The sequence below is a fragment of the Malaclemys terrapin genome, chromosome 2 (assembly GCF_027887155.1).
Source record: "Malaclemys terrapin pileata isolate rMalTer1 chromosome 2, rMalTer1.hap1, whole genome shotgun sequence".
NCBI classification, from domain to species: Eukaryota; Metazoa; Chordata; order Testudines; family Emydidae; genus Malaclemys; species Malaclemys terrapin.
In genome coordinates, this window is record NC_071506.1 from 235,099,823 (window position 1) to 235,127,281 (window position 27,459).

General features: G+C 41.3%; 1 protein-coding gene across 1 annotated transcript in view; it reads left to right on the plus strand.

The window, feature by feature from the left end:
- Positions 1-27,459, plus strand: part of THSD7A (thrombospondin type 1 domain containing 7A) — a 539,353-nt gene that overhangs the window by 280,511 nt on the left and 231,383 nt on the right. The window lies entirely within an intron of this gene.

The window sequence follows — 27,459 nt, forward strand, 5'->3', positions numbered from 1 at the left end:
CTATTTTCCATAAACCCATGCTGATTGGTATTAATTATATTACCATCTCTTAATTCTTTATTAATCAAGTCCCGTATGAGCCGTTTCATTATTTTGCCTGGGATCGATGCCAGATTGACAGACCTATAATTACCCAGGTTGTCCTGTTTATCCTTTTAAAATATTCGCTTTCTGTCAGTCTTCTGGAACTTCCCCAGTATTCCACAAGTTATTGAAAATCAGCTAATAGTCCAAATATGCATTTATCCCATGCATAGTGCCACCTGGTATGTGGTATGTGTTCCACGCATGTCCTCCATGTACAAAATGTCCACCAGTCAGGTAAACCACCATTCTGCATGTGGAAGTCGCACTTGATCAGGCTGCCAGCCCCCTCCCCCCCCCCCAAATAAATATAGGGTATAAATAAATGTTTCTCCAGTGGAAGGACAGGGACTTTATGCTTCCCTTAAATTCTTTCTTGGATACATCAAGTCCTATGGCATCAATCTACCGTATGTGTCTGCCCAACATAGTGACTACCATTTCTACAATACTTTTTACCAGACAACAGCAAAACTTACTGTGGATTCAAATTTTCATCATTTGAGTAATCATGGGAGAACTTTGCGTACTCATTAGTGGTTATTTTAGACCAAAATCAGATTTGTGAGTTCTTAAGAATACTCTCAAATCTCAATTTGCACACGAAAGACACCTAGTTAGAACTGGTGTATTTGCAATAACATGAATGTATTACATTTTCCTCTATAAACAATATACATACATAGAATGAGGGTCACAGTTACAAGATATAGGCACACCTTCTGATGACTACAGACTAGACATCTGTCACCATTCTGCATATCAAGAGAATCTTTAAAGCGTACAAAATAGCAAGTGAACATTGTCTCCTATTATTTTTATTGGCATGTTGACATGGGTGTGTGTGTGTGTGTGTGTGTGTGTGTGTGTGTGACCCTGTAGAAGGACGTGGTCTCATGTCCCAATGAACTTTCATTCTAAAAACTTTGTAATGTCCAAAATTAACACATTGCAGGCCATTGGAGAATCATACATTTAAAAATCATGAAACAAAATACTAAATTTTTTTTCATCTGGGAAAAAAGTACTGAAATCAAATCAGCTGCTGAACATTTTTTTTTTTCAAATGCTCATTTCCCTTTCAAGATCAGCTTCAGCATAAACGGGATCCTTTTCAAAGAGAGATCAAACACACAGAGAACTGAGCTGAAGAGCAAGTGCTGCTGTGCTGCAAGCTGCTGAAGGCTTAATGTTTGGATCCTGAGGCTGTTAAGGCCACTGGTGCTTGGGTATACATTTTAAATGAGTCAAATATAATGATCTCATGCCTAAAGTGCTTAGTTGGGCAAATGATTGAGGTGCGGCTCAGTGTACAGATACAAGAGTTTGGAAGTAGACCCAGTTGGCTAATGTATAACATAACTCACTCGGGGCGCTGTTTATTAACAAATGACCAAATCCTTCTATGCTCTGCAGTCGCCAGAAGATGACCGATTCTGACTCTGCAGAAGGCCAGCACACTCAGTAGAAAGATAGGGCTGCTTGGGAAGCCGATGACTTGAATAAATAGCTCTATGGCCAAATGCTGTGGATCCAGCCAGAAAGTGGGAAGCTCCTAAAAATGAGCTCCCTGACCACGCACATACCAAGACAGACCCAGTGTGTTTAACTATCTTGGGTACAAACCTTCCTCCGTTTGTGGCTATAATACATTGAGTGTTAATGCAGTGTGGTTGCAATATTGCTGACCACAGGCATTCAAAAATCTTCAGCCTGCTCCTCCCCCCAAATCATTTAAAATAAATATTTGGGGGTCATTTACATTTTCTTTCTCATTTCTGAATCTTTAGGTTACACTCAGATCAAGTTCTTGAGCTTCTCTCTGCAATCATGAGGACTAGAAACTTACTTTCTTTTTTTCTTTCCCCTCTGAAAGCTTGAATCTCATGCAATCTCTTGAGTCACTCGAGCTGCTTGGACTGAATAATCACCAAATAGTGCAAATACTCATGATAAAATCATGAGAATAGGCAAAGCTGAATGTGAACAGAGTTACCTTTGTAGCATCCTCCTCCTGCATTTCCCCCTCCCCACACATCACCCCTACGAGTAGGTGGTAAATCTGTTAAAAAGTTAATTCTGCTTATGACTGCATTAATCCAGAGCCTATTCTGTGCTGTGGAATTCCTCTCTCTCCTTCCCCTTACAAAGTCTCTCTGTTTTTTCCGGTTTTTATTGTGGGGGTGGTATTGGAAGGGGTTTCCAGTTGTCTAGTTTTTGACCAGAAAGTCTGGTTGAAAAGGGAACCTGTCAGTGTACGGTCAAATCTACTGACTGGACACACAAAGTCCAGTTACTGTGGGCGAGGGAGGCGGGGGCACCAGGTCATCACCTGTCCCAGTCCCTACTCAGCTGGGGCCACCTCCGACCTGCATTAGGCTGACCCAGGCAGGCAAGAGAAGGGAATAGCCGTCAGCGATGAGGAAAGAGGAGCAAATGCTAGGGCGAGGCCTTGGGGGGAAGAGGTAGAGGGGTAGGACTTTGGGGGGAAGTGGAGGGGCAGGGTTTTTAAATATTACAAAGTTGGCAACCCTAGTTCCAGTGACAAGGGGAAGCCCTGTTGCATGGGGAGTTTCTAGAGTCAGGACAGAAACTCAGAGCCTCTATGCAGGTGGCGCTGTGCTTCCCATGATCCATGAGGCTTAGGTCCTGAGCGACAGTCCAGTTCATCTGGGCAGTCCCCATAGCCTTTCTTCAAACAAAATGCTTTTGAGGATATCTGATGGGTACGTTTACATAGTTCTCTCTTTCTCTTGGGTTGCCCTGCTATGGGAGATTTGGACTGCATAATTGGGCCCTGTATGATTAGAAGCCAGTCAGGCAGCTCTGTGTTTCTACCCTAATTTCCAAATGTACATGCATAATTTAAAAACACTGCAGCATTTGAGAGGATATTAACTGTACAAGTTTGATGAATGCTTACTATAGATATGTATATAGCCAATACCTTTTCTTTTGAATTTTAAGACTACCACAACAAAATGTTTTGTGGAATGGGTTATTTTTCTCTTAGATGCCCTTCACATTGCACACAAGTAATTTGTAAGCAAAACAAGAGCGCTACCATCAGTCATCCCTAATATATCAGTAGTCTTAAAAAGCCTGCAGCTAGAATCAGGCTTGATCTGGTTGCTGATATATATCTACTGTATTTGGGTCACAGTATGGGCCTGATGAAGTCAAATTGTAAGATGATAGCGATAAGGGGAAGACTAATCACTTGCCTAAATACAATTGAAAAGATGGCTTACATGCAAGCCATTGGTTTTCTGTCCTTTGATAAACGCATGTATTTTTTTTTTTTTATCCCAGGCTTAATCTGCTAATGGTCTTCTCAGAAGGTGATTACTTTTTAGCTTGGTACAGATTTGATTGGACCCATACAGCAACTGTGCTGAACATGGCCTTTGGGATTGAATCAGGTGGTACATTTTGATTTAACAACTCTAACAGTCATCTTTTGGCATGTCTTTTCTGTTACTAAAAAAAAAAAAAAAAGTCTCTCTAATTACATACACTCATACAATCAGCCTGTTGTGCAGATTCAGTACAGTCCTAAAGCTCTGAAAAATCTACAGCTAGAAATAGGCAGGAGAATGCTGATCTCAGTTTGAGACAGTTTATTAGAGAAAATGCATATATGCTTACTGAGAATAAGGTGTCGTGCACAGCTCAGGTATAACCCAGTACTGTTGTATATGGGAAACTACTTGCTTAAGCATTATCCAGTGGATGAATAATTTTTCCCTGGTTCACCCCTCTGTTCCAAAACTCAGGATTTTTAACTGTATAACAAGCACTTCTCTTTGCCTTTTTAGTTTTGAATGTAATCTGCTATAGATTTACATTTTGATTGCCACATAAGGTACAGAATATGTTTGTGTCAAAGATTTAAATTAGTATAGTGAATAGCTGGCAATAGATGCAATCAACAATGTATAATAAGAAAAGAAATGCAATAGGAAAATGCTACGTGCAAAGGAATGTATTTCCAGACGGCTCTTCTTTTGTTTTGCCTTCTGGGTGTTATATATTGACATTCTTTGTGGTTTTTCACTGAATGAGGATTCCAGAGTAATGGGCTACCTTTAAAATTATGAGATGGTAGCAGCCATTTTAGGTGCATATTCTCTGTAGCAACCCAATAATAAAGAAAAATTGCTGTCCTGTAGCTGATGTGCTATATAATTTTAAGAATTTAATCCAGGTACCAAACCTAACAGTGAGAGTTTCACATAGTGGTACCAATCCCAAGAGCTCTACTCAGGCAAAAATCCTATTACAGACAATCAGAGTTTTCTATGGGAAGAACAGTAATGTCAGGCTCAATAATTTTAGCTCAAGTGAAACTGGTCAGAAAAAAATACTGGAAAATTTTCCTTGTTTTTCATTGAAATTGTATGTCAATGAAAACGTTCAGATTAGCCCTAATAAGTAGAAATTGTTTGTCTACCATGGCCGGCTGGTGCAGAATTCACATCTGGGGAACTGAAAGTGGCATTCTGCTTTGGGGTGTGGCTGTAGCTCTTGGAAGAACATGTTCTCGTGTGGCAGCATCAGTAGTATAAGTGGCTAAAGGCTGCCGTTCTTTCGTGCAATTCCCCTAAATTCAACAGGGCTTTGTTTGTACAGAAATGATGAAGAAACGTTTGTTTGTTCAGTCCCCACAGTAATTCATGCTTACGCTGAGAGTAGAAGTTAGGAAATGTTATAACCACACTCTCACTCCCTGGAAAGTACAGGGTCATGGCTGCTGGGGTCTGTGTATCATGGTCCTGTGTTGGATGAACTGCTCATGAATGTGAATCTGTACAGCCATAGGACAGACACTCTGTCTTTTGGCCAATCTGGATCTGTTGCTCCTTCTTTGACCCAAGTAGAGGTTTGGTTGTTTATTTGTTTTGGTTCTCAGAGCCAAAGACAATATGTTTCACTCTTGATGCTGCATGTACTGTATGTTGGGGGCTGACAATCACGCTCTCTATAAAATGAGTACTGTATGTGGTCAGTATAGTCCCTTGTGGAGTGTGTACATTTATTAAGTGTGTTGAGTGCACGAGGAAAAAGGCAAGAGAGAGAGAGAGTCAGAAAGATGAAACCAGCAGAAAAATAGAGCACAGAAGTGTTTTTTAGTTAACTGAATTAGGGATTAGCCACACCCATATTTTCCCAAATTACATTAAACTACACTAATTCTAGTTTTTATGATATGGTTAAAATATTATATAATTATTATGTTTGTATATAATTTATATTTTAATTATTTATGGAAAAATTGGGTGACTGACCCGTGAGACACATCTCAGTTGCCAGTGCTGTCCTGAACTATACTACCTTCCACTTGGTATGTCCCTTTTCCCCACCCTGCTGACTGCCACCAAACCCACTCCCACATGACCAGACTCCCAATGTGCCCTTTATCGGCACATTTTCCCCACCATCCCTGTTTGGACCTGCTCCCACCTTCAGCGTGGGCAGAAGTCTGGCATACAGATAGTAAAACTAAATTTGATATACTTTCTTCTTACTGCACTCCTTGTATGCCTCCCTCCTCCCACCATGTACACACTGTTCATTTACATTGTCGCTGCTCAGAGAGATGTTAAGTGTTTCTGTTTGTACATATAAGAAAATCACTGCTCAGTGTCAGTTTTTTCTGATGGGAGAACCAGGATAGGAATTGTATAGGGTGCTGAAAGGACATAGGCAGTGTCTGCAGTTAGAGTTTTGGCTTGCATCAAGCTATCGTTTGCCCACTCCTCTTTTCTCTCTTCATCCTTTCTTCGTGTAACCTTATCCACTCTCACAAATTCAACTTTTATGTAAAATGATCTCTCTCCACTCTTGACCTGTCACCAGGCAGCCAATCCCACATTTCAGTTTGTCTCTCTGACATCTCCTCCTGGGTGATTAACCATTATTATACTATCAGTTTAAACTTCTCACCCTCTTCTGAGTCCCTCATCTGGTTCCTCCTTCCCCACTATGTCAAATATAGATTTCTAATCCTCTGAGACTCTTCACATATTAGTCCTTCCCTATTTATCCACTATTGTATCACCCACTTGTTGAGTTTTGCCTTCTCTTGGGGGCTAGGATTACCTTTTATTCTTCATTTCTACAATGATTAGCACAGTATTCTGATGGGGGGCACTAAGCATTACTGTAATATAAACAATAGATTATAATAACGAGGACTAAATTTATCAGGCATTCTCGATATAAAGAATGTTATAGGTCCATGATATTTCATCATGTCATATGCCACAAAAGATGTCTTTTGTCATGACTCTTCCTTAGCAAAATGTCATTGAACAACCTTTTGTTCCAGTTATTACAATTAAAGACTCTTTGATTTATATGTCTAACTTCAGGTTGCATAACAGGAACAAATAGTCATATGAAAAAAATCACATCTGTTATTTGTGGTTTTTAAGTCATAGTCTGAACAGGTTAAGCATATGAAAAGTTTTGTGAATAGAATTCTTTGTGTCAACAGGCTTAAGCAGCTTTATAAATAAAAAGGAGCTTCATCCAGACTTCCCCATTAAATAGTTGTGCCCAGATTAAATATCAAGATTGTTTTATGGTTCAAAGCCACCACTAATTAAGTGATAAGCTAATGCATTCTGAAATCTGTTTTGTTTGCTCTTCTAGTCTGTGACTATTGCCAATTATAGCCCAATTAGTTCCTTTTCACTGTCAAAAGCCATTACATGAAGTGTTCTTTTTAAAAAATAGTGTGAAGAAAATAGGCTGATATGAATTTCACAAAAATTCTTACAATGTTTCAGCTTCCCTTTTCTTCCAATAACCAAAATAAATAAGAGTATGTTAACAATTTACCTTTCGTATTTCAATGATGCACCATTGACTCCTACAGCCTTTCTACACTTCAGATCTCTAATAAGAAAGCTGAGACTGCAAAATAATAGCTGGATAAATATGAACTCAAAGGCCAAAAGTAAATGTGTTTATTCTAAAATGAAACTCCTTACTGGCGAAAATTTAATCAATTTTCTTGCTATTTAAAATAAGTATGTATCTAAATTTAACGTATTTATGGCAAAGACAAGTGTCAGCTCGGTGAATGAAATGATCATCTTCCTAGGCACAGAAAATAAATGGTGATTTGACTGATCCAGCATATACTGAGAGACAAGGTGGGTGGGTGATACTATTTTGTTTCTAAATAGAAAGCTGTAGGAAAATGTCAACGTAACATTTGATGAGATCATAAAAGATCAGATGCTGTTAGAGGCTTCCAAGTCTGGTAAATTATTATTATTCTGAAGACAGCAACAAGCATCAATGTAATCCCTTAAAATACTCTTCAAAATAACTCTAATCCTGCAAATAATGTTTGTGTAAGAATAGAAAGAAGAAAGAGGTATTAGGTTAAGGTATTAGGTTAAATACTTATAATACAAAATTATGGTAGATATACTTTAGAGCAGTGTAAGTACCACTGTTCTGACTCCTGGACTATCTTTGGGAATAAAAAAATTAGTGTAAAATGTAATTTCTAAACTTTCCCATAGAACTTGCGGACGAGTAAAATGACACAGTTATGGTGGCATTAGAGTGACATCTTACGGTAATATTAATATCACAAACACATCCTATCTCTTCTGGTGTGACGTTTTGAAGTATAATTTGTTTTAGCTTTTTGCATAGAATAGAAATAAAATTAATATCTCTACACCAATGTCTCAGCATAAAAACCCATTCTAGGATTTTGTTTTTGATGTCACCGGAACTCCTTGATGACCTCATTGTTCGTTAATGCAACTGATTGAAAAACCTAAAATGTGTCAAGAATTTGGGTGGTGGAGGGGGAGAATAGTTGTGCAGAAACTTTTTTTTTAATATCAAAAACTTGGGATTTGGAAAATTCCAACCATCTCTATTTATTAATAAAAGGTCTTAATTGACCACCTTGCATTTCCATACCCAAACCATGGCTGAGTACTACTTGCTAATATTGTACATTCGGTCCCCAAAATGCTGTTAGCTCAGTATTGACCTGTACAGACATTCTCATGTGATTCTGGTGCTGCTCAAGGGAGGATGGCATTTAGAGATTCATATTTAGGCACAGAGCCTGTTTTGGGGTTTTTTTCTTGTTGTCCAAGTAAAAATTATTTGAGGGCAGACTATGGCAGGGGCAGAATTGGAGGGTCTGATGCTGTTTGAATCCTCCTTGCTCTGTGGGGAGGGAGCATGCTATTAGACTGGAGCACTTCCCTTGAATTGGCACCACTGTTGTTGTGTACCCATAGAGTGAAGATTCTTCCTCTCTTCGCTGCCCAGGCAAGGTACACCAGCAGGGTGCTGAGTACTGGACTTGCCCCTTACTGCATCAACGAAAACATATATTGTACAGTAGACTTCTCTTGTGTCAAACTTCCATTTCTTAGTCCAAATACTCTCCAAAGCACTTTTCATTCATGGCCAAATTGTAGTTGTTACTCAGGCAGAACTCCCTGCTACAGTAAAGACTACAGAATTGGGCTCTTGATGAAAAATGCTTCAGAAACTATTTGGACTAAGAAGTGATTGGAATTAGATGCAAGAGAAGTCTGGGTCTCTCTTCTCCAGGATGAAATAGAAACTGCTTATTGTCATCTGCTTCCGCTTTGTCACAGAGAACACCGAACAATCTTGAATTCAATGGAAACTGATTAAATACACAATTTTGACAACAGTGTCAAGAGTAAGATCCGGGCAATAGAAGCTTTGATCAAAGAGCTTTATAAAGTTAATGCCTGGCACACCCATTGACCTGGGAATAAAAATCTCCCTTTGGAGTCAGTCACTCACTCCACTCTTATTCCTGTCATTGCTGCTGCTAAATATTGCTATGCTCCAATCCAAATATGTTTGGATGTGTTTTGAAAATGTTTGAAGTTTAAACATTTTCTCATTGTTTATAAAACTGGAAAGTAGTTTGGAAAACAAAATCCAATGGAGCAATAAGGGGGTAACCCTGCACCCTTTACTCACAGGAGAAGTCCCAATGAACCTTCAGGATTGTCCTAAAATCTTGCAAAAGTTGCAATTGATTGTGAACAGGTGCCTGGGATGGACCACACTAAGGGCATACTGGAAGAAATAGGGCAGACAATCCCCCAAACTGGTGGCTTATTCTGTAATTAGATTCACCAAGCCAGTACCAAAAGACCTTTTGCGGTACTACACTGGTTAACCAGAAATCAAACACAGTCCCCTTTAGGCATTCCAGCCCTTGACTCCCATCTGGACAAACAGGTCTAATATAGTGAGATGTTATTGAAAACCCATTTCACCTTATGTGAGGTTCTTACTAATTTCAAAGGATCAGCCACTTACCCCTAAATAAATATGTATCTCAAGTCTTACCCAAATACTATGCTGTCAGCCAATCCTTAATACACTAACTAAAGATTTATTAATAAAAGAAAAGAAGAGAGTTATAAATGGTATAGCAAAGTCCTTATATCAGTGATGGAATAGACTTCTGGTTTTTAAAAGTCTCTCTGGTAACTTCCAAAAGATTAGGAGCTCCTCAGTCCATAGTTCAGTATACTCCTTTTAGTTGTAAATCCACAGTCCAGAGAATTTGGAGTAGGAAAGAGGCAAAATGGAGATGTTTCAGGTATCTTTTTATATCCTCTGTCCTGTGCATGGAAAGTTACTGTCCCAAACAAAGCCCAAGGTGGAGTCCAGGGTCACATGTCCACATCACATGCCCTTACATGTTTTGCTGAATCACAGGGGCTGGCCATTGGCTCCTGGCTGCCTAAAGCATCTGCAGGAAGACCTACTGGTCGGGATGAGTTTCTTCAATAACCCATTGTGAGAGTGGAGTGTCCTTAATGGGCCATCAATATCTAGCCCTGATGTAAATATCTCTGGGGGGTTTCACTCAGGAACACCACACATGTTTAAGATACAAGTAGATAGCCAATATTTATAACTTCAGATACAAAGATGATCCATACATTTAAACCAGATAAACAAATAGGAAGGAACTTGTTGAGAATTTGAAAGTGGAAGGCATCTTGGGTGAAAGTGATCATGAAATGGTAGAGTTCATAATTCTAAGGAATGGTCAGAAGGAGAACAGCACAATAAAGACAATAGATTTCAAGAAGGCAGACTTTAGCAAACTCAGGAAGGTGGTAGGTAAAATCCCATGGGAAGCAAGTCTAAAGGGAGAAACAATCGAGGACAGTTAGCAGTTTTTCAAAGAGACATTATTAAGGGCACAAGAGCAAACTATCCCATTGCGTAGGAAAGATAGGAAGTATGGCAAGAGACCATCCTGGCTTAACCAGGAGATCTAAAAAAAGAGTCCTACAAAAAGTGGAAACTCGGTCAAATTACAAAGGATGAATATAAACAAATAACACAAGTATGTAGGGGCAAAATTAGAAAAGCCAAGGCACAAAACAAGATCAAACTAGCTAGGGACATAAAGGGAAACAAGAAAACATTCTACAAATACATTAGAAGCAAGAGGAAGACCACGGACAGAGTAGGCCCGTTACTTAATGAGGAGGGAAAGATAACAGAAAATGTGGAAATGGCAGAAGTGCTTAATAACTTTTGTTTTGGTTTTCCCCAAGAAGGTTGGTGGTGATTGGACATCTAACATAGTGAATGCCAGTGAAAATGAGGTAGGATCAGAGTCTAAAATAGGGAAAGAACAAGTCAAAAATTACTTAAACAAGTTAGATGTCTTTAAATCACGAGGGCCTGATGAAATGCATCCTAGAATACTCAAGGAGCTGACTGAGGAGATATCTGAGCCATTAACAATTATCTTTGAAAAGTCATGGAAGATGGGAGACATTCCAGAAGACTGGAAAAGGGCAAATATAGTGCCCATCTATAAAAAGGGGAATAAGGACAACCCAGGAAATTACAGACCAGTCAGCGTAACTTCTGTACCTGGAAAGATAATGGAGCAAATAATTAGGCAATCAATTTGCAAACACCTAGAAGATAATAAGGTGATAAATATCAGCAAGAATTTTTCAAGAACAAATCGTGTCAAACCAACCTGATAGTTTTCTTTGAAAGGGTAACAAGTCTTGTAGATAGGAGGGAAGCGGTAGATGTGGTATATCTTGACTTTAGTAAGGCTTTTGATACTGTCTCGCATGACCTCATAAACAAACTAGGGAAATACAACCTAGATGGAGCTACTATAAGGTGGGTGCATAACTGGTTGGAAAATCATTCCCAGAGAGTAATCATCAGTGGTTCACAGTCATGCTGGAAGGGCATAACGTGTGGGGTCCCACAGGGATCGGTTCTGGGTCCAGTTCTGTTCAATATCTTCATCAATGATTTAGATAATGGCATAAAGAATACACTTATAAAGTTTGCGGATGATACCAAGCTGGGAGGGGTTGCAAGTGCTTTGGAGGGTCAAAATGATCTGGACAAACTGGAGAAATGGTCAAAGTAAATAGGATGAAATTCAATAAGGACAAATGCAAAGTACTCCACTTAGGAAGGAACAATTAGTTGCACGCATACACAATGGGAAATGACTGCCTAGGTAGGAGTACCGTGGAAAGGGATCTGAGGGTCATACTGGATCACAAGCTAAATATGAGTCAACAGTGTAAAGCTGTTGCAAAAAAAGCAAACATCATTCGGGGATGTATTAGCAGGAGTATTGTAAGCAAGACATGAGAAGTAATTCTTTCGCTCTACTCCGTGCTGATTAGGCCTCAACTGGAGTAGTGTGTCCAGTTCTGGGCACCACATTTCAGGAAAGATGTGGACAAATTGGAGAAAGTCCAGAGAAGAGCAACAAAAATGATTAAAGGTCTAGAAAACATGACCTGCGAGGAAAGATTGAAAAAATGGGGGTTGATTAGTCTGGAAAAGAGAAGAGTGTGAGGGGACATAACAGTTTTCAAGTACATAAAAAGTTGTTACAAGGAGGAGGCAGAAAAATTGTTCTTCTTAACCTCTGAGGATAGGACAAGAAGTAATGGGTTTAAATTGCAGCAAGAGTGGTTTAGGTTGGACATTAGGAAACACTTCCTACCTGTCAGAGTGGTTAAGCACTGGAATAAATTGCCTAGGGAGGTTATGGAATATCCATCATTGGGGATTTTTAAGACCAGGTTGGACAAACACCTGTCAGCGATGGTCTAGATCAGAGGTGGGCAAACTATGGCCTGCGGGCCACATCCGGCCCGGCCCCTGAGCTCCTGGCCCAGGAGGCTAGCCCCGGCCCCTCCCCCGTTGTTGCCCCTCCCCTGCAGCCTCATTGCGCCGCACTGCCAGCGCAATACTCTGGGCAGCCAGGCAGCACAGTTGCAGAGCAGCAGCCTGACCCTGTGCTCTGTGCTGCGCGGCGGCATGGCTGGCTCCAGCCACAGCCGCGCCGCCAGCCACCGGTGCTCCAGGCAGCGCAGGAAGGGGGCAGGGAGCAGTGGGGGTTGGATAGAGGGCAGGGGAGTTCGAGGTGGTAGTCAGGGCGGGGGTGTGAATTGGGGTTAGGGCGATCAGAGGGCGGGGAACGGGGGGGGGTTGAATAGGTGCAGGGGTCCTGGGGGGCAGTCAGGAAGGAGAGGCGGTTAGATGGGGCAGCGGGGGGCAGTCAGGGGCAAGCGTTCTGGGGGCGGTCAGGGAGAAGAGTGGGTGAGTGGACCAGGGGTCAGAGGGTGGGGGATTCAGGAATGAGAGGAGGGGTTGGATGGGGCGGCAGTCAGGCGTGGGGGTTCCGGGGGGCGGTCGGGGGGGGATGAGGCAGGGGTTCTGGGAGGGGCAGGGGTCCTGGGGGGGGGCATCAGGGAGCAAGAAGCCGGGGGGGAGAGATAGGAGGCGGAGGCTGGGCCACGCCTGGCTGTTTGGGGAGGCACAGCCTCCCCTAACCAGTCCTACATACAATTTCTGAAACCCAATGTGGCCCTCAGGCCAAAAAGTTTGCCCGCCCTTGGTCTAGATAATACTTACTCCTGCCTTGAGTGCAAGGGACTGGACTAGATGACCTTTCAAAGTCCCTTCCACTTCTATGATTCTATGCTTAGCTATTCATAATTTTTCTTTTGATACCTTACATGATATACTTTGTACAAGAGTTATGGTAATTGTGTAATAGTGGTATCAACAGTGATATAAATTCTTATTCACAGCCTCATAGTGATGACATTCCTCCATTGCAGTTTAACAGGTATTATTTCCTTGGAGGTCACATTTTCAACCACAGTAGATATTCACCAACCAATTGTATCATAATTCTGGAGAGGAATTGTTATGATCTTTACATTAATCCATATAGACCGTGTTGTTGTGATTTGTATTTCGATAGCACCTTGGAGCCCCAGTCATGGAACAGGACCCCAGTGTGCTAGGCACTGTACAAACACAACAAAAAGATGGTCCCTTCCTCCAAAAGCTGAAAATATAAATATAAAACAAGAAACAGAAAGACAGGTGGGGCAGTACAAGGAACCAATGAGACAATAATGGACAGCATGTTAGGCTGTGGTTTCATCACCCCAGCATCCTTATCATTGCTAGGTTTTTAGTAGGCCTTACTGTAACGGAGAGTTTTAAGTTTTAATTTACTTTCTGTGCTGTATGACTCAGATTCTCTTCTACACACCACTTTGCATTGCCTGAGTGTCAGAAGCATCTGTAAGAGGCATGAATACGGATCTTCATCTATAGTAGCTAGTAAAATTTAATTCTTCAGATTCCCCCCCCCCCCATTTAATTTATTGTAGTGACCAAGCTAGTGGAGCAGCATAGCAAATTCTCTGCCAAAATTATTAGTTTTATTTAATACAAAGGTTTTTTTTGTTTAAATGCAACTCTCACTAAACAAAACCAAACAAAAAACCCAAAACAAACCAAAATTAATTCTAGGGCCAAATTTTGCCTTCTGTTACATTATATAATCCCATTAACATCAAATAGGTCGCATGGTGTAAAAAGGACAGAATTTTGCTTATATCTTATTAGACAGGGACTTTTAAATTGGTAGGGATGTACTTTCAATATTTTTTTAAATCTATATACTTAGAGAGACAAAGATTTCCAAAGACACTTGCTAAAACTGATTTCTTCCTGTCAGTTTTCAGGATGATGTACAATAGTGTACATTTTCATTCTTCAAGACACAGTTGCATGGATTAAGAATTGGATAGTTCAGTGCACCGCATCTGCATGTTTCAGTGTGCACACAACTCATGCTCTTGAACTCTGCCCAGGCTTCACACACATGGTTGCCTGACATTAACGCTCTGGTTTTTTGGGTTTTTTTATCCTTACGTTTTATGTCTGTAGTACTTCCTGTTTCTGTTGGTGTAGAGGATAGTCCTTACCCTCTATTATCTTCCTCATGTCACTCTACATTAACTAATTGTTACAGCCAGACACATCACAAGTGTGTGTTCTTCCTGCTGCCCTTCAGCCAGCATCCTTTGCATCTTCTACATGTTGAAATCATATGAAATCATTATGACCTGCTTTAGCACTTGAGAATCTCTCATTAAATATTTATCACAACCTTAACTTCCCGGTTGGTTCTTTTTACACACTATTCAAAGGGAAGTCCTAACTGAAAAGTAGTTCTATCTGTGCCATCATAAAGCTAGTGAAGAATAGTCATGTATACACAAATGAAAACCTAAAGTAAATATTCCCTTTAGATAGAAAGGAACAGAGCCAGGCATTCATAAAATGACAATGTCATTCAAACTGAAAAGTTCTGATTTTTCAGCATCTATGTCAATCTCTTTAAATATAATGGACAAAAATATATTATGGCATTGCACATCACAAGAACTTTGCACTGGCATTCCAGTCAAAGTGGATTTCAGTCACTTTGTAATCACAGGGTAGTTACATTAATCAGTCCCTAGTGTGTGTTACTGCTTATGTGATAACCTCACACTCAGGTGCAAAGTAAGGTATGAAGTGAAAGTCCGAATACTTGTAGCAACCCTGAGGTGCAGTCAGTTAGCACATTCTGCAGTGAGTTCTTGTTTTCATAAAATGGAAGACTTATTTTCCTCACATTTTATTTGTTTTAAGGGTTTTGATTCGTGAGCATTTTTGGTATTTTCTCAGGAAATGCAATTTTATGTTACAGTGCTTGTCACGTTTATGGAGTCTTAAAACAGATATCTGACTCTAGGCAGATCTGAATCTGTTTCCTAATATTGTTTTGCTATGATTTTGTAACATCCTTCTACTCTCTGCCATTGAGTAGATCGGCTGCAGAACAAAAGTTGGCTGTATTGGCTGATTTCCGCCCCCCCCCCCCCCCCCCCCCACCACCACTCTGTATTTGTTTTTTGTTAGAAAATCAGCAGTGGCTATTAAACCACTTCATATGTGCGTGCATATAGAAGTAATATATTGCAAATGTACCCAAACTTTGGAAGCCTAAAGCCTTTGTCAGTGTGAGTACTACTTCCCAGCCTACTCCACACAATTCTTGCCCCTCCTATAGTCTGATTCAATGACAATAAAACTAGTAGGGGTATATCTACACTGCAAGGAAAACTTGTGGCACCAAGACTCAGAGCCAGGTCAAAGAACTGTGGCTCACGGGGCTAAAAGTGGCAGTGTAGATGCTCGGGCTTGGGCTGGAGTCTGTGATGTGAAACCCAGAGAGAACGAAGTGTCTCAGAGAGTAGGCTCCAGCCCAAGCGGGAACATCCACATTGCTATTTTTGGCCCCACAGCCCTGAGTCAATTGACGCAGGGTCTGAGACTTGATGCTGCAAGTGTAGACATACCCTAGGTCTCCAATTTAAGCTGCATTACTAGGTAGCTGGAGTTTAAAGAGCCACTTAACTCAAACTAGAGACTTTGTGTGTGGGTGGGTGGGTGGATGGATGGGAGTTGTATTAGGGATAACATTTGAGTTGTAATTCAAACAAACTGTGCTGTGAAGTCACATTCTAACCTGCCATGGAGTATGCGTTAGACCAGGGGTTGGTAATGTTTGGCCAGTTTATTTACCCGTTGACGCGGCAGGTTTGGCCGATCGCGGCCCCCACTGGCCGCGGGTCGCCAGCCCGGGCCAATGGGGGCGGCAAGAAGCAGCGTGGGCAAGTGATGTGCTGGCTGCGGCTTCTCGCTGCCCCCATTGGCCCGGGCTGGCGACCCGCGGCCAGTGGGGGCCGCGATCGGCCGAACCTACCGCATCAGCAGGTAAATAAACTGGCCCAGCCCGCCAGGGTGCTTACCTGGCGAGCCGCGTGCCGAACGTTGCCGACCGCTGCGTTAGACTCTCATACAACTGTAGAGAAAACTCCTCCCATTCTAAGCATTCCCCTCAGCTGTGGTTTACCAATCTGTCCAAAACTCTCTATGGAGGCCCACAACTGGTCTGGCTCCTTTCCCAATCTCTCTTCTCCTTACTAGTAAGACCTTCCACCGGGTTTTCTCTCTCTGTCTCCTAATTCAAGCAGCTCCTCTCCCTCCACCTTCTCACCACATTAATAAAACATATATCCTTTTCCCCTTTCCCCACATGCACTGCTGTAAGACCTACAGTTCCAATGTGCCCTGGGAACCACCAGTCCCAGAATGCTTCTGTTCTGAATGGACATCAGGAATTGCACAGAGTTGGACCTGGAACTCCTCATAAAGGGCCAGCGTGCTCTATGAGGCAGCTTTCAGAATGCACTGTACAGGGCTGAGTTAGCTGCTGGACAGTATAAATGCATACATGATGGTCTGGGTAGAATAAAATTGTATCAGCATGAATTTGGAATGGCTGTACTTGTTTGAGTGGCAAGTTGTGTATGAGTTATGCAGGTTATTCCAAGGGAGTGCCAGTAACCCCTTACCACCACTCTTCTCCATCTTTTCTATGTATTCCACATATGTTATGTATACACTTTTGATGAGTTTTCATTTTTATTTTCACTTTTTTTCTCTCTCTGATTGTAAATTTAGTTATAAAGAATCAACATGTACAGGGATCAGAAGGAGCTATTAGAAAACCTCTAAGTAATCTTACATAGCTTTTCTATATACAAAACTGTCATAATTTTAAGGTCCAATATCTTGGGGTCTTTTGGGGATAGAGGCAACTGCTGTATCCAACATTGGAAAGCAGAGAATCGTGTTTCCAGTGGTATCTAGCTTTCAGTTCTAGCTCTGCAGGGTCACGAGATCTGAAACCTTTAACCTGTCACTAGTGCACTACTGGCGATTGCTCAGCCTGCTCTTCAGACCCATGTAATTTTTGTAGGAGAAAATCCACATGTAGGAATGAAAAAATATATATATATATTTTGTCAGATTGTGCTAAAGAACAGTGATAGTTTGAAACAGCTCTGAGGGTTAGCTTGTTAATAGTTGAGACCAAGAGCTTAGTAGGATTCAAAGGACTAGATATTTATATGAATAATGAGAACATCCACAGTTGCATTAGATGGGATAAAAAAAAATTCTGATATAAACCCAGTTTTTCAGACTGAAGAAAACTGGACAAGTTGAATGAGTCCTTTTGAGGCTTATCTGAACAGAACCTAAACTTTTATTATTTTTTAATTTGCACAACCCTCATTAATACTATTCTGTATATTTAACAAATGGCTTTCAAGATGTACATCTGACTCAGTATGGGCTTTCTTATGTTCTTATGTACTCATTTTACATTGAGTAAAGAGAGATTTTAGACCAACCCGTTCAAATTTTAAAAGAAAGGAAGCTGCACTACACATTACAAATAATAATTAATGCAATAATGTGTAGAGTTCAGATGGAATTGCCGCTGCATGAAGGGAAGATGCAACTGAGATACTAAGCCCCACTGCCACTGACAACTGCTTGTCGGTCACCTGTAGTTTAATGGACGTATACAAGCAATTGAAGGAGAAGAAACAGTTACTTGCTTTCTCAGAACTGTTGTTCTTCAAGATGTGTTGCATGTGTCCATTACGTGACTGTCTCCTTCCTCAGCACCTTGGAATCTATCATTGGGATCCTGGTGCAAAGGAACTGAAGGATGGGTGGGGCAGCAGTACCTTTTTGTATCCTCAATTCAGAGCACAGGGAAGCCAGGGCATGAGCGGGGCCACCCCTACAGGTACCACTAGGGAAAACTCTCTGGCACTGGTGCACCAAGGCATGCATACATACACAAAATCACATTTGCAATGCATCTCAAAGAACAACAGTTACAAGAAGGTGGGTAACCTTTTTTTTTTCCTCCTCTAGTAGAATTACCATTGCTTTTTCATTTCAAATTCCTTCTCTTTTCTGAGTTTTGTGTGATGGGGCTGACATGTCTGATAGCTGATAGTGAAAAGCCTGTTAGTTGTAAGGACTGTCTGATGTGAAGCATGCAATTAATATTAAAACTCTTAGGGATAAGTGTTTCACTTTCTCCAGAGGAATTATGAAAGCTTCTGATATCATTCCCAATAACAGAAGAAAATCTGTTAGCATCTGGATTAGTGACTGAAACCAAGGTCCTAAAGGCCACCAAGGGAGTAGTAGAATCAGTGTCTGAGCTTCTGTTGCAGGGGTTTAGCTATTACGGTTTGAATTATTGTAAAAGGAAAGAACATATAATAGGTTTTCTGAAATCCCATACTTTAATTTGTGTATTTCATCTGATTTTTGTAAAACTAAACCAAATCTTTATAAAAGAACCCCACAAAATTCCTATATAGATATACAAAATCAAATATATTAGGCAGTATAAATACACACAATTATTTTACATAGTAAAATAATGCTTTCTGAAGTCCTTTTCCAACACAAGTGATTCTTAAACAGAACATGCTATCACATCCCCTCTATTGCATATGTATACAGAAAAAAACAAAAGTTACCTGTGTGATCTTTCCCCAACACTTTTGAGTTTGGTGTCACTCTACAATTATCCATCTTTTAAACATATGCTGTAACAGCTTTTTGTCATTTAGTAACATTAGAATATTCTGGTTGAAATTGAGGCTTCACGATATTCCCCATCCAGTTAATACTGTAATCTTCTTTACTTTTAGGGCTAAAGTTTAAGGACCTTCAACCTGGCCTCTAAATTTGTGAATGCTCTGATCTGGATGCACAGTCATTTGCATGAACAACTCTATATGCACTGAGAGAAAATCTGATCATTAAAATTGCATTAGTGGGCACAAATGATGCCCGTTTGAAAATGATTTCATGTGAATGCAAAGCTTGTAGTATTTGCACAATTGCACGTCAAAAGAGTTTACACTTTGAAAACTTGGCCTTTAGTTGATGATTTCCAAATCCAAGATTCCACATAGATTGGCCACTTAGCAATTCTCACAGCCAACATTTTAGTACACTCAGATGTTCATAGATTTTGTAAGGTCAGAAAAACTATTAGATCATCTAGTCTGACCTCCTGTATAACATGGGCCAAAGAATTCCACTCAGTCACTGTTGTATTGAACCCCGTAACTTGTATTTGGCCAAAAGTATATCATCCAGAAACGCATACAGTTTTGATGTGAAGACTTCAACAGATTGAGAATTCATCATTTCCCACAGTAGCTTGTTCCTATGGCTAACCACCCTCACTATTTTATTTTAAAAAATGCATTATTTCTCATTTGAATTTGTCTGGCTTTAACTTCCAGCATTGGTTCCTATTAAAATATTACCAACTCAACAGATATTTGACAACCAGGATTCTTTTCTACTCCTCACTTAATATCCTCCTGCTTAATGTTGTTTCAAAGTTACGTTGCCGCTCAATTAGAGAACATGCTCGTTTGGCTGCCTGCTCTGTCCACTGCTTGTAAGATTCGGTGAAAGAGCAGCAACTTTACAAGGGAGCATTACACAAGTTCCTCTTCTCTGCCTCCTCCCGCTCCCTCCCAGCACTTCCCCCACCACCAAACAGCTGTTTGGTGGTGCTTAGGACTTTCTGGGAGGGAGGCGGAGGAGCGAGAAAGCGCTGCGTCTCCACTCCTCCCCCTCCCTCCCAGAAAGTCCTAAGTGCCGCCAAATTTAGGACTTTTGGGGGAGGGGGGGAAGAGTGGGGATGCGACGTGCTCTGGAGAGAGGTGGAGTGGGGGTGGGAAGAGGTGGGCCTGGAGTGGAGCGGGGATGGGAAGAGGGGGCCCTGGAGCATCTTCTGGCAAAGTCGGCACCTGTTCTTCTCTGGGGAAGCTGCCGGTGCTGCTGCGAAGGTGCTTCCTAGCATCCTTGCCTGCAGCGGGCTGTTCCTGTGTGGGGTAAGCCAGTGGCACTTCCCAACCACAGTACAGTACTGTACAGTATATAATGCCTTTTGTCTGCCCCATAAAATTTCCTTGGAACCTAGCCCTCCCCCCCCCCTTTACATTAAATCTTATGGGAAAATTGGATTCGTTTAACATCATTTCACTGAAAGTTGCATTTTTCAGGAACATAACTACAGCGTTAAGTGAGGAGTTACTGTATTTTAAAATACTCTTATTTGGTAATGGTAAGATCATCTTGCCCGGCTCTTAGGAAATTCTGATCAGCTGGCAAGAAATCAGTTTTCTTCATGCTGTAATCTCCTACTCTAGCGCAGTGCTTTCTCTTATAAAATTTAGATGGAAATAAAAAATGCAGAGATTACTAATTAGTCAAAAAGCAAAGGGATTTGCATAGAATAATGTAGTACGTGCAGTTGGATGTACATTTTATTGTTATTCCACACAGCTGGCTTTTTTTCTTTTGGCAGTGTCATTGATGTGACTGTGGATATTTTTGGTCACCATATAAGAGATTTCTTGTAAGTAGCTTAAGGAAAGGAAAGAAACAAAGGTGACAATGGTTCAGTAATAATGATTGCTGTAAGCATGACCAATGTGAACCACTGAATCTGATTTAATACGGTTGATTTCCCCTTGGTTATTTTTCAGTTTGGTTCAAATAACTTTCATCCGTCCACATTTTAAGGGGGAGCAAGCACTAATGTCTCCAAATTTATGATCAAATTAAATGATAGAAGTCAAAGAATAGAAACCAAACTTTACTTTTGGGTATAAACTTGAGAGATGTATGCATGCCAACCTAGGGCAAAAGTTGGTCTGAAGTATTGTGCAATTGAAGATGAAAAAACAGTCTCTCTTCGGCTTTTCCTATTCAATTATAGTCTGAGTAAATAAATAATACTTATGTCAAGCTCTTCAGGAGAATGACCACTGGCTCTAAGGGTACATTGCTTCTGGGAGAGAGCCTCTCAGTCCAGGGCTACAGATGTGTGTTGGCGGGGCTTGCATTAGCATGCAAAAAATAGCTGTGTGAATAGGATGACCAGATAGCAAATGTGAAAAATCGGGATGGGGGTGGGGGATAATAGGAGCCTATATAAGAAAAAGACCCCAAAATTGGGACTGTCCCTATAAAATCAGGACATCTGATCACCCTATGTGTGAATAGTGTAGCTCTCAAGCCTGGGGAAGGGTTATGTGCATGAGGGTGGGGGAGTGAGTTCCTGAGCTCCAGCCCAAGCCACAATGTCAAAGCAATATCTATAGTTATTTTTAATGTACTAACACAAGTCTGTGGACCCAAGCCGGGAAGATTGCTCCCAGATGCAGTGTGCACTGTAAATGTCCTTGGTGCCACTGAAAGCCCAATAATCCTTACTCTTTCTTTTTACTGCTCACTGAACGCAGGGAATATTTTCATGCTGGTGAGTTACAGAAATTATTAGAAATGATTTTCAAGCCTCTCTCTTTTTTTCTCTCTCTCACTAGAGAGTCTCCTTGAAACAAAGTGACCTTTCAATTTTTCAGACTCTCTTGTTAAATTGAAGGTTTTCAGTATAATTCATGCTGATATGGATCTTTGAATCACCTATTTGGCAAGAAGGGCTGATGTTTCTTTGTCCAGCACTAACCTTGCCTTTCTGCTTATTATCAGTGGTGAGGGTTGTTTTAATTGAACTCATCCTTTCTGAAAGATATCTCGTCCCTTCCTGAAAGCCCAGTTCACTATTGATTTTGAAGGATCTGACCTCTTACAATTTTCTTGGCAGTGAGTTAACCTTCTTGCCTGAAGGAGAATTGAAACAGAGAATGACATTTCTAATATCTTAAATGATGTAGCCAAAGAAGCTGCCTCAGAAGAACTACAATGCTAGCTTTTGTTTTTTAAGAAAGATAACCTTTCCTGGTTAGTCTGGTGAGAACAAAAATCCTCCTTTTACCTCTATAATATGAATCAAGAAGTGAAGGCTCTTCACTCATTTGCAGGAGGCTTTCTGAGTTCTTTCCTTAATGAAGTTGTAAAACCACTAAGGTGATACTGTCAAATTTGTCTCCCTTTGTTTAAATTCCTCTGTAAATTTAGATTCCAGTAATTCAGATCCAGTCAAATCAGGAAAATTGATGGACATGAAACATTTGCTTTATTGTACATGACTTCATGAGACACTCACTTAGTCTGCTAGACTGACATCACAACTGACATTTCAGCAGTTTTCACCAATTGTTCCTAATTGCTCTGTAGACAATTTTTCAAATAAATTGTTTCCTTTCTAACTCCAGCCACTGAAGCATCTTTGTACGTGTTCAGTGTCCTCAACTTACTGCTGTGTCAGTGCTAATAAATGACCAGTTCCCCTACTCAGATGTGTATATCTCTTTCCATAGACATTCCTCTAATTGAAATTAAAATATTGTAGAAAAGGTCTGTCCTTTCTGGGTGTGGAACAGTAGTCTATAGTTTAACTGATAAAGTGTATCTCAAAGGAGAAGAAATAGTAAGCATCGAGCATTGTATGTATTGGTTTACGAAAATAAAGTTTTAAAGAGAGAGAACAAAGTTTGGTGGGAATTTAATTATCAATCTCAATTAGCAGCACAAGTCATTCCCTATATTCTCTCCACCCTTTTAAAAAAATAACGGCTATGTTTGATCCTGCAGTTAATTTTGCTTTATGAATCCATTGACTTAAATGATAGTCTTTACAGTATTTATCGGTGCAAACTATGTATTTTAGACGTATAGGCACAGTCTAGTAGATAAATTAGTAAATCCTATCAATCGCTTCCACAAATAATTGTGCTTCCTGTTAATAGCAGTGCAGAATTTCAGGCATGAAATTAAAAGTTTGGTCCCTATTTTTTCTTTATTTCTTATGTCTTGATTATCCTGGAAAGGTATGGACATTGTGTTGAATGACATATTTTATTAATCTAAATCCTTAACAAACAAACAAACAAACAAAAAACTCTTGTTGTCTTTGTCTTCTTCCAAAGTTTCCGCCGACCTGTAAGCTCATATATAAAATCTTTCAGTCCTTGTTTGATTAATTTCTAGATAATAATGCAGTTAGAGTGCTTTGTGTAGTTGGGGGAGTTAACTTTGGAAAACCAACTGAGAACCTGGAAAATTTGTAATAAACCCCTCATATCCTAGCTCAGCTCCAAGTAGTATTTGTTATATTTAAATTTCCTTTCCGGTTGCAACTAGATACGGTATTCTTCACAGCTGTTCTGTACTATTTCTTGTTGGTGTACCATGGTAAAATATTGTACTGTTCAGTACAAGAGAAGGGTGTATTTCATGATGTTCCTAAGTGGCTGACATCAATGAGAATTTTGTCTCACAAAGACTATAGGGTTAGCTAATAGTTTGTAAAGGGCTCTGGGACCTGTGAGATGGAAGCCTCTACACCAGTGGTTCCCAAACCCTGGGGTTCGTGAAATGTTACAGGGGATTCTCTGGAAAAAATTCCCTAATGGCAGACAGAGCTGTCCATAGGGACCCCATAGGGCAGCCCGAGCCCCTGGACTTCCAAGAGCTAAGCAGATCAAAGCAAGCATATCTGTCGCACCGAGGAGATTTAAACTTCAAGACTCCTTATAAGAAATGGAAAGGGAAGTGGCTATTTTTTGCTGTTTTTAAAATTAAATAGGCAGCTAGTGGTGTTCATCATAATTTTAAAAACAATAAGTTTAAGCTTTGTTGTAACATGCGTTGTTTGCCTGGACTGCTCAAGACCTGAATGCTTGTGTAGGAGGAACTCTTTGAGTTGACTTCTTAAATACCTTCATGCTGTTTCATATCTGATACTCCTTGATGAAACATAGGAGCCTTGTCTTATAACAGACTTATTCAAAATGATACAAGCTACGAAAGTGAGATCTTGAAAGAGTGTTGCCATTTTCATAATGTAACAAAATACTGTAATGATGAAAAATAATTAATAATAGTGTGTAATAAGCATGTCATAAAAATTATATTTCCAAGATCACTGCTTTTATAATTTTATACTCAGGTAAAGGAGAAAATCCCTGGAAATATTCATTTTTAGGAGGGGGTTCCCAGGTTGTTAGTTTGGAAACCATTGCCCTACACTAATGCAGATGTTTTACTATCTAATTGTAGTTTTGTATTTATGTTAATTACCATATTATAATAACGCTATGATTTTTTCACAGAGGTCGTGGAAGTCATGGAATCCGTGACTTCCGGCAACCTCTGTGAATTCAGCCCTGTCGGCCAGAAGCTGCAGGGTCCCGGTGGCAATGAATGCCAAAGGCCCCCCGGAGTTCCCAGCTGCCATGGGCAGCGGGGCAGCAGTTCATGGTCACAGCGGGTGGTGGGGGGACCCTGCAGTTTCCCGTGGCCACAGGTGCCGGGGCCCCCGCAGAGTTCCTAGCCACCATGGGCAGCGGAGCCGCAGTTCTTGGCCGCAGCGGGTGGCAGGGCCTCCCACAGCAGCTGGTGGCTGCGGGCGGCAGGGCCACAGCTCCTAGCCGCAGCAGGGGTCACACACAGCTCTGCAGGCAGCAGGGGCCTCCCAGATCTCCCAGCTGCTGTGAGGGGGTGGAGGTACCCCAGAACTCTGAGTTGCCGAGGGTAGCGGGACCTTCAAAGTTCCCGGCCGCTACAGGTGACCGGGGTATCCCGGAGCTCTAAGCCAGGGAACCCTGGTGCTCCAAGTTCCCACAGGAGGTGGGAGTTCCCAGAGCTTGGAGCAGGCCCCATAGCTGCGCAACCTCTGCAGGTGATGTGGGATCCTGCAGCTGGGCTCCCCATTTTGTCAGGTATATTTTTAGTAAAAGTCAGGGACAGGTCATGGGCTTCCGTGAATTTTTTCTTTATTGTCCATGACTTTTACTAAAAATATCCATGACAAAATCTTAGCCTTAATTACAACAAAGACCCTCTGTCCTTTAACAGTCCCCTTCCACACACATGTTTTGATGGACAATCTACTCTCCCCTCCAGTGTCTTTAAGGGGTTAGCAGATAGAGCCTCAACTATCTTCAAATCCTGTATGGTTTTCTAGAGCATGAAGGGGCCAATAAGTGGCTAGCTTCTTCCCTGCTTATGCCTACTGTACCAATGAGCACCACAGAGGCACTCCTTGCTGCTTGTTGCCATATTTTAGTTTCTTCTTCATGCTAAGATTCCCAGGTCCGTTACAAATACTTCAACCAGCTGGCAGTTTGGAGGCAGAACTAGACCTGTCAGTCACTTGCAGTAGGGGAATGCCCACTTCTTGAAGTTCCCTCCAGTTTTTCTGCCTCCACAGCAGCCAGGAGCTCAGTTAGACCTCCCAGGGCTGGCCTTAACTTGAGGCGAACTGAGGCAGACGCCTCAGGTACCAGATTGTGGTGGGGGGCACCACTAGGACCCAGAGTGTAAAAAATTGTGTCTGCTGCTGGTGCATATATATTCTCTCTGCTCTAGATGCACAGAGATGGTCGAGTGCTGTGCTGGAGGAAGGAGAGCACAAGAGATATAACAGGCAGGCAGGAGAAAAGATGAGAGGGAATAACAGAAAGCAGCAGGAGCTGCAGGGAGAGAGAGGAGGAGGAGCCTCTTATGTACCTCTCTAGCACCCCCAGGAGCTTGGACTGATTAACACCAGCTTCTCAGGGAGTTTCCTGTTTCCTGCTGCTTCCCTGAACCCACTTGAGGAGAACAGGCAGTCAACTGAAGTAGTAGGAGCCAATTAGGCCCTTAAGACGCTGATATCTTCCTTCACTCAGGCCCTGCTACCAGCCTGCTTATTTGTCCCCTTCAATTGAGTGTGGAGAGCCACTATAGCTGGCACAGAATAGCAGTCATGAGTGAAAGAAGAAAACGTCCGTCTGGGGCAGCATTCAGAAAAAGAAAGCAAGCAAAGGAAGCTTTTCTATCTAAGGAGGAAGGAGCTCTCCTAAAATAAATAGACACAAATGTTCACGGTGAGCCTTCCGGCCCCAGTGAGGATGTGAGTGGTGAGGAGATGCCTGATCTTCCAGTTAGTCAGATGCAGATGATCTGGTAGCTACTGCAGCATCCATATCTCCATCTCAAATGGATGTAACCATGCACATTCCTGAAGAAAAGTGTAGATCAGAGAAGAGTGTGGTGGAGGCACAAGAAACAGCTGCTGCTGAGTTTAGTTCCTTCAGTCTAGATGATCCAGGACTGTGGACCCACTTGAGCAGTAGCCTGAGGGACTTCCTTGTACTGCATGGGCCACAGCAAGTAAAAAAACTTCATGTTCCCCAAAGACAATGAAAATAGAAGTTTCCATTCAACACATTATTGGTGTGAAATCCCCAATGGTGACAAAGTGGAGAGGCCATGGCTTATGTACTCAAAAACCCAGAATGCTGCATACTGTTTTTGTTGCAAACTCTTCCAGTCTAATGTTCCAGCCACATTGGTTTCTACAGGAACAAAGGACTGGAAAAATCTGGCTAGAAATCTGGCATGCCCTGAGAAGGCAGCAAATCACCAGAGAGCATTCCATAGGTGGAAAGAGCTTGAGATGAGACTAAGGTTAAAGACCACCATAGATGATCAGCATCAAGAGAAGATTGCATCAGAGTCTCTTTACTGGCAAATGTTCTGAAAAGACTCATTGCCATTGTGAGAATGCTTGCTTACTCAAAGCCTAGCACTGCGTGGCACTTCAGATCAGCTGTAATTGTGGAGCTGATGGCTGAGTTTGATGCTGTACTCCAGGAGCATCTAAGAAGAGTCACCACCCAAGAAATGTACACGCATCACTACCTTGGAAAAACATTTCAAAATGAGATCATACAGTTACTAGCAACAAAAGTCAAACAGAAGATTGTGGCAGATCTGAAGTCAGCAAGATGTTATTCTGGACTGCACACCTGACATCAGCCATATGGAACAAATGACTTTAATGGTGCGTTTTGTGACAACAGAACTTAGTGAAAATGTCCCTGCAATGGTGATTGTCAGAGAGCATTTTCTAGAATTTATTGACATTGATGATACTACAGGAGCTGGTATGACAAATGTGCTTCTTAAAAAGCCGGAAGATACGGGAATTAAGATAGCTGACATGAGAGGTCAGGGCTACGATGATGGTGTCAACATGAGAGGAAAAACAGAGGAGTGCAAACACGGATCCAAGAGATGACTGATTTCAAAATGTTCTGAAGAGCGCACAGAAGTTGGAAG